We start from the raw sequence: 11,951 nt of genomic DNA, 5'->3' as shown, positions 1-11,951 counted from the left end.
TTAAATACCACTAAAAATGTAGGAAGGTAGCCAATTTCTTTTATAAGTAAATATACAAGATTTTCTAGTCCCACTTTAGTGTTTCCATAACATCAAACTTACTAAAATTCAAATATTTCTTAAAATTAGGAAATGAAACACATTAAATTGGAACATGAATCTTACAGTTTAAATTAAGGTATGCATTTTACAAGTCACAAATTGTGCAAATATGTCTTCGGAATGCTTGAAAGATCTACTATTTAAGGTAAAATATTTGCTGATAATGTACTTTTTTCACGCATATTCTGTTGAGATTTATTAAACTTCCGTGCAGAATAATTTTATAGAATACAAATTGTGTTTTCTATTTTACTTAAATTTCAAAATAAATTTTTTAAAACATATATTTTTTTGAAACACAAGAGATATTGATAACTGTTTAATATGTATAATTTACATGCATTCATTAACATATAAGACAATTTTCAAAATCCATCACGGTGAACTTAAAGATATTTCTTTAATAAAAAATATACATGTTCTTTGGAATAAAAGCATAATTTGTTAAGAGCTAACTTCCTTAATGTTCTGTAAGAACAGAGCTAAGTTAACATAATGAAGTCCATCTATTTTTTCCTCATTTGCTTAGAACAAAAAGCTAGCAAAAATTGCATTTGTATTCTTTTCCATTTTACTTCCTAATTCCAGTATTTAACTTCTCGCTTGTTGGTTAAGTGGTCTCATTTCATTCACTAAATACTTTTGTCGTTAAAGAGATATCCATACTCTTTCCAGGAAGAGCAAAATAAATCTTCCTTTGTGTAAGAGAAAGTTCGGACGAAAGCAATCAATTTAGAAATAGAGGTACTTCATTAATTCAGAAAGTAAGTCGATGGCTTCCTATCATCTAAGTAGCTTATTAGTTCTAGATGAATAAAAGACGCGAAGTTAATAAAGTTTATTGCTATTAGCATAAAGTATATGTAACCATTATTGGTTTAGAAAAATATAATAGAACCTGTTCACATAATAAATACATTATATATCTAGCTATTATGGTTTAATAGACTCGGATCCTAAGTTCCTTACAAATTGATTAATGCGTATAATATGTATATTGTGTGAAGTTAAAAAAAGGAGAGTGTATTGAGTGTCAAATTAATCTAATTTATTTGATGAAAAATCGATACAAGTTTTGCGCATTGAAGCAATTTTAAACTATGAAGCGGAAACTAAAAAATTTATCTGTGTTTCTAGCAAATAGTTTTCCTCCCACCTCACTTGAACCTCAAATATTTTAAAAAATACCACTGATTTTGCCGAGACACGGGAAATTTTTACTAAATTTATATCAACATTTAAGATTTTTAACTTCTGTATTAAAACATCAACAAATTTTACTTCAATTTCGTAATTTTCTACAAAAAACAAGATTGAATTCTCCATTAAGTGGCTGCACAGGTGGTAAGTACAGGTGGCAACTTCCCACTAAAAATATTCTTAGGATTTTCTTAAGAAAATATCATTTTCTTAAAAAATTCTTCAAAAATTTTAAAATTTCTTGTGATTAAACTCTATATCCAAAATATGCTACGAATTTCTCAGACATTTTCAATACCTTTAAGGTGAATTAAGTTTGTCTAAAGAAATTCTAAGGAAAATCTGAAGACAATTTCCTGAGTTGATGTTATCTTAAAACATCTTAGGATTTTTTTTCAGTTCACTTAAAATTTGTCTGGTGATGTTTTCAAGATCTTAATTTTCGTTTAATTCTGCGAGGAATTTCAATCATTCTCAAATTAAAGTACATATTTAAAAGGTTATTGCTTTTATTTTTTTCCACGAAACATTAAAAATAACAATAATTTGAGATTGAAAAGAAGATTTTTTATTTGACTGTTTTTGTCAAACATCAACTGGTATCTACGGAATTCAATATACCATCAGATCAATTTTTATCAATCGAAAACTTTCATATAATTAAAATTTTAAAGTTTGGAAATTGTGTCCCAATTTGCACATATAATGAATTCATTCTTCTAGATTCAAATTTTTGGAGTTCTATATATTTATATGATATACCTAAATAAATATATGACTTATTATTTATGCCGTAAATGTTATGAATTAAGAAAATGATCGTACATTTACAGCAACTAAAAGTTATAGTTTTTCATGAATTGATGTATAAGTCACGTGCAGCATTCAAGGTAACAGATCAAGTTTAATTTTACGAATGTTTGAAATTAGTGTTCATTAATTTCGTTTTTACAGATGTTATAAATTCACTTAATAAAACTCTGTGAACCATTTTCGCTCACAAATGCTTTAGGCGAACAGTTTGTTCCGTTAACTTCCTTATTTTATCAAAGAAATAGCCGTCTTAATCTGACTTTTTTGTTCATTCGACTCAGTTCATAGATAAACCCTACTTCCCCTTCTCTCCCTTCCACCGATTGAAGCAGTTTGTTTAGATTTGAAAAACATGGCAGTTGTTAGTGGTGCTTGTGATGTCTTAAATGCTTAAATTTGGTAAGTTTAAAATTTATACTTATATATTATTTTTATATTTATTCCTAATTGACGAAAGTGTCTTTCTTATTAAAAAATTTATATTTATTTGCTTGTAAATGATAAGGAATTATTGCTGTTACGTTAGCGAGAGAGCTAACCCTAATAATTACATACTCATGGGTATTACTCTTCAGTCATGGGGACTGAATGACTTTGAAAAAAAATCAGTGGTCTAAATCAGTCCTGAACTAGTATCCTTCACCCAAGTTTCCTTTTAAAAATAATTTTTAAAAAAAAATCACATTTTCAGCATTTTTTTCCCTTAAAAAATTTAACAAAGATTTTCTCTTAAAAATAAATCAATAAAAATTACTTTTCAATGAGAACATTGTTATCTTTCATAATCCTAGTGAAGTGATCAAATAATGATGTCACACTGCAATAAAAGAATGGGATTGATTGAACTACAATATCTTATGCTAACAAAATTTTTAGTACAGAATCTGCTTAAGATAACAGTTTTTTTTCCTGATATTTCTTGATATTTTATTGAAATAGCTTTGACGTTTTGGTCAATAGTACAATCGTGTTTTAAGCCTATATTTCAATAAGGTTCTTTATTGTTTCTGCGGAGTATATTTCATTATATCTCTTTGCAAGTTGATCTCTTTCCTATATTCTTACATTTTCAGAATCCTTTGATATGATTTTTATTGATTTTATACTTTCGATTATACTTTCGAAAAACCCTTTCTTCCTTAATTTTGCACACCAGTGTATAAGCAAATATACGAGTATAGTTGATTTTCTCTCTTATTTTGTTTGCTTTAAGAATAAACTAAGAAAATGATGAATAATATATTCTTTTTTCAAATAAATGACCAAGTCATTTATAAAATATATAACTTATTCTGATGGAAAAATATATTTTGAAGTCAGAGAACTATAGGTTTCTGTAAATTTTAGTAAATAATACTATACTATGTTAATTGATCAAAAAATAAGTTTGAAACTTTTTTAAAGTCTCACCTATGTGTACTTTTATTTCTATTGTAGTTTTATTATTTATGTCTTATCATTAGAATATATTAAGAAGAATGTTTGAAATTCTCTATACTTGTTATGTAGTGTTTGATCAATGTTTTGTATGAGATTTTCAATACGGCGATAAGTTTAAATATATAATTCTTGCATTTTTGTTTATCATAGTTTTAAATCGAGAGCTTTCGCAGAAATTCTCTCAGAGAATGGAAGAATATTTTAAAAATCAACGAGGAATACTATCAATTATTATTATAATTATGAAAATAATATTTTCATTTATTGGCTTTAGGGATACAAATTGTAATTACTATTACTTTAAACTGCTACTAGAAGATTTTGCTTTATTTATAGAATGTTACACATGGTGTGAGGAGGAAAAAAGGAAATAATGTTCCAATGATTTGTAGTTTTGTAATTTTGTATTAGCTTTTTTTGTTTTTTAGAAATGTTTCATTCTAACACTACAGCATTAAGTTAATAAATTCGAATTTGTACCGAATTTATGATTCAGAATGGATTTAATAGGATGGATAGTTGTTACGAATGAGAATTTTTTATTAAGAGATTGTAACATTTCAAAGCAAAATTTAATTTATTTATTTTTGAAGAATTGTTATTACTTTTCTCCAGGGAACTCTTGTGGCAGAGTTGGTTAAGATGTCGCTCTCACTGCTTACTGGAGAGCTGAGAGTAATGAGTTCGATCCCGGCAGCCGACAAATCAACTGGCGTGTATTACATTCATCATCGCGTGTATAACACAAATAGATTCGATATACTGAATCGCTGTTGCGCCCCTGGCATGTTTCAAAATGAATTCTTAATGCTTCTTTTATATATATATATACTGAATAATACTTTATAGAAGAAATATTTGGTACTTAATACTCAGTGCTTAATACTTTATACCCCATGTTTATCTGCCACAAAAAACCTAGTAAAGCTTTTTAATAAAGAGTCATTGATAAACATTTTGCAGAAACCTTCATTAATTTGATTGTTTTTTTTATTTGTTATCTTACCCGAGTTACTTAGCCTTATATTATCGAAAAACTCTTAGGATTCTATAATTAATGTTTTTCCTGATCTTCAGCTAAAAATTATGAAACAAAGCAATTTTCTTAACAATATTTAGAAGGAAAAGATATTAATTTTAAGGTAAAGATATGTGTAAAACTCTTATACAGTGTAATTTTTTTTTACTTTCTGAAATTAAATTTAATGTTTGTGCAATCTAAGTTCATATTACTGGTATAAAACTAAGCGATATAGCTCTTTTTTTTTTGGGTACTTTTTTGCTTGCTGTGTTCAAGTAAATGAAACTATTCTTTTTTAATAATTAAATATTTTTATAAATAATAATTATTTTTATTATTAATAATTATTTTTTAAAAAAGAAAGACTGATGCTGAATGAATCAAAACCCAAATGAGCTATTAAGAAAGGCAACTTTGTTTCAAGTGCGCCAATCTTTGGACCTTAATTTTTTAACCACATCAGTATTTCTTCTTTACGTTAAGATACAACTTTTAAACCTCAGTTGTTATTTCTCTGGCTTATTGTGATTGCATGCTGAAAATTTTAAAAAAAAAGTATGTGAATTGGTTCTTTCAAAATTAGAAGGAAAAAAATCCTGTGCCAAAAAGTTCTCTATCTTCAAATAAAATGAACTTAGTTAAAGTCGTTTTACGCTGTATAGTAGATCCATCTGTATATTTTTAGCTTTTAATCTGATGCTTTATTATTTTCTCATCATAGTACTAATTTTATTATTTTTATTTTTATACTATAGTGTTTTATAAATTTGGTTTAGACTTCTAGTTAATTCCTCATTGTATTAAATATTATTACCATTATAATTTTGCTGCTGTTAGTGTACGTATTTTCTTTGTTTACTTGTTCTTTTTTTACAGAGCCCATGCGAAGGACTTCAAATTATTAGCCAGTAAATTAGCCAAATTCAATTCTTAATATTTTTTTATTGATTTTTTTCGTTGAAAACTTCAAAACAAAATTCAAATTTATTATAAATTGAGTTATTCTATAAAAATGCTAATTCTAATCAAGAGTCCTTTTGCACTTGGGGAGGAGTAAATGAGCAATGAATGGGAGAGAGGATGAAAAAATGCAAATGTTTTATCATCTTTGAAAGGAAAAAAATACAAATAGGTTGAAGCTAATTTGTGATAACTTATTGGATTAAAGTGGTAATATAATGATAAACTTGAAGCAACATTATATTATTAACACGAGAAAATATATTTTCTGCAAAAATAGTTGGATAATATGCATCTTGCTACCACTTATTTACTGTAACCGAATAAGAATTATTGGGTTTGAAAAAAAAAACTCCTGTTACCCGTTTATTTTCTCAGGTTAGAGGAGAATATATATTTTTCTTGCCGGCCAGGTGGCCGAGTGGTTAGCGTGTCTGACTGCGGAGCCAATGGCCGCGGGTTCGAATCCCGCTCTAGGCATGGATGTTTCTCTCTCTGTGTTGTCTTCTGTTGTGTGAATGAGTGAATGTGGCCCACCCTATGAACGGNAAATTATGCGTTCTATATATATATATATATATATATATAGAACGCATAATTTAAAATAAATGCTTTATTTCAAGTTAAAAGCAAACAATTTAAAATTGGTTTGACGAAGAAAAAGAAAATCCTTGAGGAATTCAGGGAACATGTATGGAATTCTGTCAGACAAGTTTAGCATAATTAACACAAATATGTTAACAACTTAGGAAGCTGTTAGTGTTTGAAATTATAATTTGTTTTAAATAGTAGCTGTTGAAAGTCTGTAAATTGTGAAATCGTTATAAAGAGAAGGAATTTTATGATATAGTGGGTGATTTAGGAATTGGTCGCAGAGGTGAATTTACCGTAATATGCTGTACTCGCGCTTCTACTATATGTTTTCATAATTTATCTATCTCCTGCAGCGTTTTATGAGCTCAATTTAAGTCTGCTCCTTCAATAATTGCGATAGCACGATACAGTAAGGAAAAAAATATGATCAATACTGCGATAATATGGTATAATTTCCGAAACACCGAAGAGCTGAGCAACTTTTACCGAAGTGCTTTGGCAATGATTTATGTTAAATTAAAATATGGTTTCATGATATTGGATCAAATTTAGCAAAAGTGGTAAAATTTGGTAATTTTATTATGATACAACAATTTGTTTGGTTTTATTTTATTTTCAGTTTTGTACTGTTTACTTGATATAAGGTAATAAGAATTTTTATTTCGAATGACAAGAATTTTCGGTAAGCGATTACCCTATAAAGGGAAACATTATCAAATGAACTGTTTAACCCTTTTTTTGCATGATGATGGAAATTTCCATCATAACATTTGGTCAACAAAAAATTGTACTCTGAACAGATGTACTATAAATTGTTGCGGACAATTTTTTTCACTACTATTGCTTAATATGGAACGCAGCTGTTAAAAAAAATCAAATATCACAATCAGTATAGGGGGTTCGAACTTAGCATTCTCCTGTTTATTGTGCTAGGAAGAAACGTGCGATTTCTTGAATATTTTCTAGTAACTAATCGGGGATATTTTTGCAAGGGCGATAATGAGTGAAGAAAAAAGGTTTGTTTTTTGCGTTTCTGTAATTTTTCAGCAATTTATATCGATTACTTTAAATAATCTTTCCGAAACCATGTGACAGAAATTTTACATCACAATAGTTTGTGTATAGTAGGAACTCTCCTAGTTATTCGTCTGGACCAGTTGTGGTTACTATGATATGATGCGAGAGAAAGGGAATCTATTTTCTCCGGTCTACTGTGCTAGCCCTAAAAAAAAAGAGAAGCTACCGTCCGTGAAATGTGCTATTCTTGTTTGCATAGCAGCAGACGGCTCAGACTTTGTGGAGGGGGGAGTTCTTACCGTAGACAAGCTATATGTAGTTATTTCATTTCTAATGCATGATGAAAATAGTTTTTACTATATGTTTATTTCATGTTATTTTTGTAGAGAAATTTGAAAGAGAGGTTCATTGGAGATTACTGGGACCAGTTAGGCATTTGGCTATCAGGAGACAGTCTTGATGACGAAAATTCTGACGACGAGTACCTTGATGTAGATACAATTATATGATAGTGTTGAAAGAGAATAATAATTGTGTTTTTTTTAACACTAGAAGTGACTTTGCGGTCATTTTGATCGCTTTTTTATGTCATTTTTGAAGATACATTTGACCTTCAAAGCTCTTTTTTTTTTACTTTCCCTAAATTGTTTCGAAGTATACTATATCAATACTTCGTGTCGTTCTGTTGATCAGTGAAAAAAATAATTATGGAAATTCCTAAAACAGCCAAAAGGTGTCTTTTTTACTCTCGTAAGAAAAACGTTCATTTTTTAAAGTTTTATATGCTTGTTTTCGATTTAGCTGAACAGCAAACAATATGAAGATAAACTGCAGAATGACTATCAAAGCCCACCGTGTTAAAATAATGTCACGTGCAGCAGTTTTCGTGACATTATATGGCGTTTTAGATTCTATTAACGAAGTAGCTTTTTTGAGTACTTATTGAATTTTATTTTGTTTTTGCGGCTGAAAGAAACCATGTACATGCTGGCCATAATCAGTTGTATTTGTTATAATCATGAAAAAGAAGGTGTTGCTGGGGAACAGAATGTGTCATCTAAATAATAATGAAAATTTATAGTATGAAACTCAATTCACATTACTTTGATTACAACTGATATAACCCCCCCCAAAAAAAAGCAATTTAGTGGCAATCTTTAATTATGCAAGTTGAAAAAGGCGAATGAATTACGATCTGGAGATAGTATAGTGCATTAATTATGGAAAAACACCCGAACTCTTCGAGGAAAGGGATTACTGTCTTTTCCCTCTATAAATTTGCTGATGAATTTTTTTTCAAAAAAAACCCCACTTTACAGGTGCACAACGCTTGAATAAAAGAAAATTTACCCCTAATTTCAGTCTCACTTCTCTGTCAAAACATTAATCTATTGCACTGCAAAATAAAGACTAAATACTTACTATGAAGGTTTCAAAATGATAAGCGAACCACGATTCTGAATATTATTCTTGCGAGTGCGTTTGCAAATGATAGTACAAAGTAAAGGTCAAAAACTGTCACTTACAATAATAGTGCGAAATGTGACATAGGTTTAGCTGACTAGATGCTAAGGAATTCTTCTACAAGTGACAAAACTTGTTGGTGCCATACATTCTTTACAGCGTTAGTGATATTGCTGTCCTCAATGCTTGAATTGTTTTTAAGGAATCCCTCCCTCCTCCCCCCAATTACACATTGCGAATTTGCTTTTGTTTAAGAACTACAAATTAGAACTTACGGCATCAGCCTCTAATAGATAAAATTCTGTCTCTGAAATATAAGAAACATGCCTTTTAACATCGCAAGGCTCAGATTGAAAAGAATGTTAGAAAGCAATTTGACTGTACTTTTTTGTCACTTTCCTGTCACGTGGATATACTATATTGTATACGCCTACGCAAACGTCAAACGAAAGATGGAACTTAACATTTTATAACCATATTATGTACTAATGAGTATTATTTTCATCCATGTTATTTGTTTATTTTCGTATTACTTGCACTCTTGCGAAAGAATAATCCCTAATACATTATTACATACTATACTGTATTGTTATATTGTCATTGCGTTAACAAAAAGGGTAATCTTTGAAGGTCTTACAAATTGTATTTTCAGTAATATTCATCATTTAAAAAAACCATATACTTTAAAAATGCATAAATTTTCGATGAGGATCAAATTGACTCTAAATGGCTGTTTTAGGTAAGTCTAAAAACCGGCTGTTCCAGTCATTTCTATCATAAGGAATAAAAATGATACGAAGTTACTTTATTTTTTTAATTATTTTATGCTGAGCTTAACATGTAAATTTGCATGATGTTGTATATTTCCGTCACACCATTTCCTTTAATTATTTTATATTAGATGATTATACTAGGATTTTTAAACACTTTTCTTTTAATCTGGAGCATGAATTATACCTCACCCTGATTTATTGGTTTTTTAAAACCAGAATTATGTTTTTTTTCTCTTCTTCCAGAAATGTAACTGGCACGCAAAGCAAAAATTTAACAAGAATTTTTCATTTTATTTTTGCTTGAAGTTTTTACTCTTCTCGTACCTTAAAAAGATCCAGTTTCTGAGTGAAACGCATATTTTTGTTCTGAAAATCTTTCATTTTCGTATGTGATAACTAAATTTAGCATTTTCGTCTCTTTTTCTGAATTCAAAAATTACAGCTGGAAAAACTAAAATCAAATGAAGTAAAAATAAGAAAAAAATATTTACAAAATATTTATTTTCAAGAAGTAGTAAATTTAAAAAAAATAATTTTTACAATCTAGAAAATCTGGAAGTAATAATAGCTAAAAATATATTTTTGAGATTTATTAATCGCTAAGGATTAGCCACAACAATCTTTTTATACATAAAATAAATGGCAATAAGGAGATTTCAGTGTCTTATGCAAGCATTGCCTATACCATCCGCCCACTTGTAAGACGCAAATTTGAGACTCGACGAATCATGCCGGCGATGAATTGTACTTGCTATGAATTGTGTCCACTATGAGTTGTGACTTCGATGAATTGCTTTCGTACCGAATTATGCCCACAAGAAACAGTCGTCCTAACGAATTATGAACGATAAATTGATTCCAACGGCATATTACGCTTCACTGTAAGAAACCAGCAGGCTTTTTCCATAGAAAGCATGATTCTTTTTTTTCAAAGGGTTCTTTAAAATCTCTTAAATAAGACGAACTCTTATAAATTATTCACTAAAAAAACACTAATTTGCAGAAATTCATTACTTTTATTAACTTAAGTTTTTGTTCTTTATTTAATGTATGCAGATGTAATTATTAAAACACATTTTATCTGAATATCCCATAATCAATTTCTGTTAAAACTGAATGTTACAAATAAGTATTATAAGACATTTTTTCACTGAAAAGAGACATCAGATAATAAAATAAAAACTCATACTCCCACCTACCTTACTGTGTTTGCTCCTGTAATAACTGGGGTAGTCTTACTTGAACTCTGACTTGAGCCACCGTAATGAGATAAGTAAATATGTCAAGACCAGCTGTAAGTTATACGATGGAATCAAATAATTATCTTGCTCTTTATGGTGGATTTTTCTGGGAAGTATATATTTTGTGACGTGCTCTTGAATATTGTGTAATAAAATTGTTACCTTATTTTACAATAACATTTCTAAATTTTTTACGAAGTTGATTAAAGTTTAGTATTTTTCATTTCTTTATGTTTTTATTTAATATATCGTTTAAGTATTGTTTAACTTAATACTTTTCATATTTGCTTAGAGACTTCTAGTATAACGAATATAATATTCGTTTGGAAGAGCTTTTCATTTCAGGTTTGATTAAAACTACAGAGGAACTAATTTATCGAGTAATTGAACGAATTCCATCCTCTGAAAGTGCTCACGACGAAAATGAATCTACATTCTTGTAACACGCATAGAAAAACGCAGAAAATTGTCGTCATTTATTATTAAGAAAATGCTATCAAACTAACGATCTTTCAAAAAAATATTTAAATCAGAATTTTGATCAGACAAGACTTTGTTATTAAAATATGGTTGTTTTAAAATTCAAGCAAGGATTACAATTTTTAAAAGTAAGTCTTGCGAGGTAATTTTTTTAAAAGTTTGTCAGTTTAACTCAGGAGGAGGCCTGCGTATATGAATTTCACCCAAGAAAAAGTGGGATGTTTCTAAATTTTGAAATCGAAATTCCTTAGTACATTTAGCAACTGACTTTCTACTAATTGATGATTTTCTTAAGATTTAAATAAGCGTTTTAGAAAAGAATATTTATTTCTATTTTGTTAAAATCGGGGTATGCCACTCCCCACTCGAAGTGAGAATTTTTTTTCTGACAGAATGTGAAATTAATGAGCAGCAAAAAAATTAACAATTAACTTCTGTAAATATATATATATATATACATATATATATGTTACCGGCAAAGTTTGAAATGCCTAGAGAAATGCCCATAGAATGCCTAGGCATTGTATATGCCTAAAACTAGCCGGCAATGTATGGAATGAATTATATTTCACACATTTCCTAGGCATTCTATAGAATGCCAAATAAGAAACCGGCAAAGTATAAAATACATCTCCGATTCATTTCATAATGTAATGAAATGCCATTCAAGCCTGCCATGTTGCAACAAATAGGTTAATTTCTTATTTTTTATAAGAAAATTTTGTTTCCCTTAACATAATAAAGACATAAATTATCCTTATCATTTTTCATCTTTCATTTTTCTTTGCGCATTTCGAATAAATTTTTTTAATGGCACTCTCAGTATTTTTTCAGAATTAATTTTTT

At 29.0% G+C, this 11,951-nt stretch overlaps 1 long non-coding RNA gene across 1 annotated transcript; it reads left to right on the top strand.

The window, feature by feature from the left end:
• The first annotated feature begins 2,414 nt into the window (after positions 1–2,414).
• Positions 2,415–10,851, top strand: LOC139425971 (uncharacterized). The gene is made up of 2 exons (XR_011637141.1): positions 2,415–2,514; positions 7,534–10,851. It is a non-coding gene; the product is annotated as an uncharacterized lncRNA (long non-coding RNA).
• Positions 10,852–11,951: the final 1,100 nt, after the last annotated feature.

Source organism: Parasteatoda tepidariorum, chromosome 7 (genome assembly GCF_043381705.1).
Source record: "Parasteatoda tepidariorum isolate YZ-2023 chromosome 7, CAS_Ptep_4.0, whole genome shotgun sequence".
NCBI lineage: Eukaryota > Metazoa > Arthropoda > Arachnida > Araneae > Theridiidae > Parasteatoda > Parasteatoda tepidariorum.
The sequence above is the reverse complement of the archived record's forward strand: the minus strand, read 5'-3'. Positions and strand labels throughout refer to the sequence as shown.